Here is a 6,424-nt window from a genome sequence, read left to right on the forward strand (position 1 = left end):
ATATAACTACTATAATACTGTCCCTATATACAAGAATATAACTACTATAATACTGCACCCTATATACAAGAATATAACAACTACGATACTGCCCCCTATATACAAGAACATTACTACTATATTACTGCTCCTATATACAAGAATATAACTACTATAATACTGCACCCTATATACAAGAATATAACTACTATAATACTGCCCCCTATATACAAGAATATAACTACTATAATACTGCCCCCTATATACAAGAATATAACTACTATAATACTGCCCCCTATATACAAGAATATAACTACTATAATACTGCACCCTATATACAAGAATATAACTACTATAATACTTTCTAGAATGTCTACACATTATTATTATTATAGTGCCCTCTATAAAACAGATAATGCATTTATTATAATTAACATGAAATATTGTTACTTCTGATTTGATGCATTATTTCTGTGTCTCGGAGTTTGGGGGATGGTGTAATATTATTATAATAGAAGTAGAGGATATTATAAGACAGATGTAAAGTCCTCAGGATTGAGAATTATTGGCAAGGGGCTGAGTCCAGCGATAAAGAGGATAAAATGGAAACTACTTCCAAGTTTACTAAATTTTCAATTAAAAAGGTCCAGTAAGTTGGAGTCCTGGTGTGCAGACAGGAGTATGTAACGGTCCAGTCTTGGGGCCTACGCGTTTCAGACGTTAAGCACGTCCTTAATCATGGCTGTTTTAAGGACGTGCTTAACGTCTGAAACGCGTAGGCCCCAAGACTGGACCGTTACATACTCCTGTCTGCACACCAGGACTCCAACTTACTGGACCTTTTTAATTGAAAATTTAGTAAACTTGGAACTAGTTTCCATTTTATCCTCTTTATCGCTGGACTCAGCCCCTTGCCTTTGCCTGCCTACACCTATCGTGCGCCGACACGAGAGCCCGTGCGATGACTACGACACATACATCAAGTGTCAGGTGAGCTGGAGGATCTCTTCCACATATTTTCTGATTGAGAATTATTATCTGGAAGGTTCGGTGCCAATCAGCTCCTTATAACAATCACATACACACTGTTTAAATGTCATTGAATGGAAATTACCATCTGGGGTCAGGGGTGTCCTGGTCGTCGACATGAAAGAATTGGGAAATAACTGAGTTCACGCTGACGCTGGCCTCGGCCACCGCTAATTAGACGCCGTTGTAGTAATGTTTAATGAAATTCTCTTGCATGTATTATGAAATAAATTAAAATAATTAGCAGCCTGATGTTCGTCTACAGCGTTTTTCTGCAATCAGTGAGGACAATGTTATTTGTACCACAGTACACCCCACAAAAATGCGGGGTACTAGCGACGAGAACGTGCGTTAGCATGCTCTACAGCCAAAAGCACTCCACATAACACCCTAAAGGGGAGACCACACATCTTTGTGAAGAAAGGGGGGGACCAGGGCATGGCAGACATGAGACTATATGCAACATAAATGGGCATCCGATAGAATTTCCAATTTCTTCACAAAGATGTGTGGTCTCCCCTTTAGGGTGTTATGTGGAGTGCTTTTGGCTGTAGAGCATGCTAACGCACGTTCTCGTCGCTAGTACCCCGCATTTTTGTGGGGTGTACTGTGGTCGTCCGACGATGACCATCGTGTTCACTCCACTCTCCCTTTCTAACATATATCTGTGGCTTCCTTGGCGTTCTGGCACATGGGTTTAACGCACCCATGATACATGACTATAAATGCATACAAATCTATGGGCTTATCCGCATTACCGTTTTTTCCTAGTGCCCTTATCTATATCTATACTTCCTCCACCTTATTATCAGGATGACCGAGAGGTATACTACGATTCTGTATATATATTTCGTTCTGCAATACGCTTCCTGGCGTCTGTAATGTATTTCCCTTACCATCATGGCCGCCGCGGCTTCATTTTCTCAACGGCGCATGCGCCGTCTATATCTTGTTACTCCCAACTAGACTTACTTCCGGACATGCGCAGTTGCGCTGCCCGGACGCCGATTTCGGCGTTTACACCTGAGAGATAATGAGAGGTGATGTGATTATTTTAACCCACTCCACACCTGTATGCACATACCCTATTAATGTGTTGATGTATATACACTTGCCAGTATTTATTAATACAGCTATTTTATACACTGTTGTGTTTCTCTACCACACACCAATGTTATATGCGATGTCATATACTGATTTCTCTGTACAACCGATTCACTGTTTCACTGATTATGTTGTAACACTGCTTGATTAGCTTCCTGTTATATTGTGAGATCTCACACTGTGTCATTTGCTTGAGAAAGGCTCCAGTGAACGGAGCTGAAACGTTGCACGGGCAATAAAAGTACCCACTTTTTTCACCCTTACTATTGGAGTTGCTGCTCATTTTTTGACTTCTGTGTATCTGGGACTTGGTCTGTGCCTCAGAGCCTGCACCCACACGCTGCTGGACTTGGTATATTTCTATATATTTTTGACCGACTAGCTTGCACGGCTTTTCTTTCCTTTTTTTCTATTTCCAACATGTCTTTACCTACGGACGGGATTGGTACTCCAGACCCCGGTGTTTTTTCATATTCTGAAGGTGATGTCGAGCGGATCCTGCTGGGACTGCAGGGGAGTGTGGATTTTTTGACCACACCATCAGCCATGAATCTTAAACGCACATTGGAAAATGAATCCAAAAGAGTGACCACTCTACAACTTCATCTGGCCACACTTGGAGAATACTATAAACACAAACGGATTCCCAGAGGTATGCGTTCCAACCTGAGACCCAACCTTTTTTCACAAAATGTTTTTTTCTGCAATCGGTTTAGACAACTATCTAATAAGTATGCCTTGGATGTCATACTTCTTAATCTTGAGTTTTTACAACAGGAGATTGTTTTGGTTGAGGCCAACATACGGGACACTGACACAGCTTTAAGATCCACTATTTCTATTGATGAATATGATAAATTTTCCAGCGATCTCACATCCTTGACCCTTAGAATTACAAATGAACAGGAGGTGATCAAGAGGAATAAGTGGAACAGGGATGCCAATGATTACCTCAAAGGTCAAGTTTACAATTGGCACAACAATGATGACTACAGAGATGGTGTTACGACTAGAGATAACAAAAGAAAGAAAAGAATCGGTCCTGCCAATAGGAACAAGACCGGTGATTCATCCTCTTTTTTAGGGGTTACCCCGGGCCTTCCTACACCAACCGGAAGAGCACTAGAAGAGGGGGAAGACGACATAGTTGGCACACAGACACACAGAACGGACAGATCCAAACCGACCGTGATGAGAGGAGCGATGTCTCTCAGGAAACGATAGTGGTAAACATTTCGTCCAAGACCCTTACTGAATCTCAACTGTCCCTTTTGAACAAAGGCTTATCTTTCTGTCCTTCTTCCCATGTTGATTGGTTTAAGATTGAGGCTGACATGTTTCGCTTTTTCAGGTCCAACAAACTGAAGTGGTGGTTCTCTGGACAAACTACAAGTAAGACACATATTCAATCTGAAATGTATCTTAAAAAATATGGCCTATCAAAAGGTAGTTCGTTTATGCCACCCTCTAGCATACCCATTATAGATGCCTTTATCACGGCTGTCAAAACTGACTTAGGGGTACTTAAATCTACCCCTAGAGATATTGTTTTTTCTCATCCTAACCTAAATAGGAGTGAACTATTGGCCCTTGAAGAACTCTCCTGTGACACGACCATTACTATTAAGCCCGCTGACAAGGGTGGGGCGGTGGTAGTTATGTACACCCCCATGTACCTTAGTGAGATCAACAGACAGCTTAGTGATCCCAAAGTGTATAAACAGATCAATTTTGATCCCAAGTTTGAGATTTCCAAGGAAATCAAATGCATTGTTAATGAGGCATTATTAGGTGGTATTATTGATGATGATTTGGCTCAATACCTGGTGATTGACCAGCCGAGAACCCCGGTCATTTATGTACTCCCTAAGATCCACAAATCATTGACCAACCCACCTGGCAGACCAATTGTGTCCGGCTCGGACTCCATCTTTTGCCATATTGCTGTTTTCTTGGATAAAATCCTGAGAAAATATGCATTAGAAGCTAGTTCTTACATCAGAGATACTTCTGACTTTCTGTGTAAACTTAATGATGTAACATTTCCTCCAGGTACCCAGTTGAGACTTGTGTCTTTCGATGTAACCAGTTTATACACGGTCATCGATCATACTAGAGGCATTTCTACTGTTAAACATTTTTTAAGTAACTCTGAATACACAAGTGATTGTCGTCTATTTCTGATACAACTTCTGAATGTGAGCTTAAGATGTAACTATTTCCTCTTTGGTAATAATTTTTTCTATCAATTACAAGGCACTGCGATGGGCTCGAACATGGCACCCACCTATGCCAATATGTATATGCGTTTACTCGAGGAATCACTGATCTACACTTGCCCCCTGTTCACACATGTCCTCAGATGGTGGCGTTATATTGACGACATTTTTTTAATTTGGACAGGTGACCTGACAGAACTACATGATTTTTACGCTTTTTTGAATCAGACAGACGAGACTGTCGAATTCACTATGGTACACTCTGACATACAGATACAGTTCCTTGACGTACTTGTCACATTAGAGGGGGACACGTTCTCAACCACACTATATGTGAAACCCACTGACTGCAATAACTTGCTTGACTTCCATAGCAACCACCCCAGGAAAATGGTCAGAAGTTTGCCCACCAGCCAACTCATGCGAGTAAAGAGAATTGTTAGTAACACTGACAATGCCAAAGACTCCATTGATAGTATGGTGCACAAATTTAAGAAACGAGGCTATCCGCAACGTTTGCTAAATGAACATTGCCACACGGTACAACATCTTGATAGGAATACACTCCTTATACCAAAAACACCTAAGCCTAGACTCGATCGTATACCATTCGTCTCCACATACAGTGAAGAAAGTGGACAAATATCCGACATTATCCGTCGTCACTGGCCCATGCTAGGCAATTGTCTTCAACACATTCCTGAATTTTCCAAACCTCCTCTGTTCTCCTATTGTAGGTCAGCCAATCTGAAGGATAAACTTGTGAAAGCCGATATTGGGCCACAAAGGGTGAGTAGACAGACATATCTCACATCCCCTAAACTAGGATGCTTCCCTTGCCTCAGTTGTGTCAACTGTAAACTCATTCACAAGGGATCTCACTTGACACACCCTACTACCCACAAAACATACGATATACGACATTTCCTTACCTGTGACAGTGACCACGTCATTTACGTTCTCCAATGCCCTTGTAAATTGCTCTACGTGGGTGAGACAAAACTTGACCTCAAGACTAGACTTAACCAACACAGATACACCATTAGAAAGAAGAGGTTGGACCTACCTGTATCCAAACATTTCACTGACATGGGACACCAAGAAAACCATTTGAGGTTTTGGATCCTGGACCATATCCCTCCTCTGAGAAGAGGGGGCAATAGGTCAAAAGCACTTAAGATCCGTGAACTCCAATGGATCAGTAGACTTAATTCTCTCAAACCTCATGGGCTCAATGTAGACTTTGCTCTAGGTGGTTTGGTCTGAGTCCATTTCCCCTGTGATGCCTTCTGGTCCCTGCTTTTGACATTTGCCTTCAGTTTTTATGATTTTTTGACCTCTTCTTCCTCCCCTTTTTTCTCCTTGTTATAATATGTTACAATGTTGACATTTATTAACATTTGTTTCCTTATTTTCAGATGAACCACATCTGTACTTTCGTCACCTCTACGAGGTCTCATCGGTGTTCTTTTTTTATCCTCCTCGTATCTACTTTAGAGTAACTTGATGTATTTACTGTTATGTATACCTCTCTGATATATTGGTCTCCCGATTGAAAATTCTATCGGATGCCCATTTATGTTGCATATAGTCTCATGTCTGCCATGCCCTGGTCCCCCCCTTTCTTCACAAAGATGTGTGGTCTCCCCTTTAGGGTGTTATGTGGAGTGCTTTTGGCTGTAGAGCATGCTAACGCACGTTCTCGTCGCTAGTACCCCGCATTTTTGTGGGGTGTACTGTGGTCGTCCGACGATGACCATCGTGTTCACTCCACTCTCCCTTTCTAACATATATCTGTGGCTTCCTTGGCGTTCTGGCATATGGGTTTAACGCACCCATGATACATGACTATAAATGCATACAAATCTATGGGCTTATCCGCATTACCGTTTTTTCCTAGTGCCCTTATCTATATCTATACTTCCTCCACCTTATTATCAGGATGACCGAGAGGTGTACTACGATTCTGTATATATATTTCGTTCTGCAATACGCTTCCTGGCGTCTGTAATGTATTTCCCTTACCATCATGGCCGCCGCGGCTTCATTTTCTCTACGGCGCATGCGCCGTCTATATCTTGTTACTCCCAACT

At 41.7% G+C, this 6,424-nt stretch overlaps 1 long non-coding RNA gene across 1 annotated transcript; it reads left to right on the plus strand.

Annotated features, from left to right (window-relative positions):
• Positions 1-3,058: 3,058 nt before the first annotated feature.
• LOC142741669 (uncharacterized) lies at positions 3,059-5,946 on the plus strand. Its single transcript, XR_012881237.1, has 4 exons — positions 3,059-3,338; positions 3,464-3,504; positions 5,069-5,120; positions 5,750-5,946. It is a non-coding gene; the product is annotated as an uncharacterized LOC142741669 (long non-coding RNA).
• The last annotated feature ends 478 nt before the right edge of the window (positions 5,947-6,424 follow it).

Source organism: Rhinoderma darwinii, chromosome 2 (assembly GCF_050947455.1).
Source record: "Rhinoderma darwinii isolate aRhiDar2 chromosome 2, aRhiDar2.hap1, whole genome shotgun sequence".
NCBI lineage: Eukaryota > Metazoa > Chordata > Amphibia > Anura > Rhinodermatidae > Rhinoderma > Rhinoderma darwinii.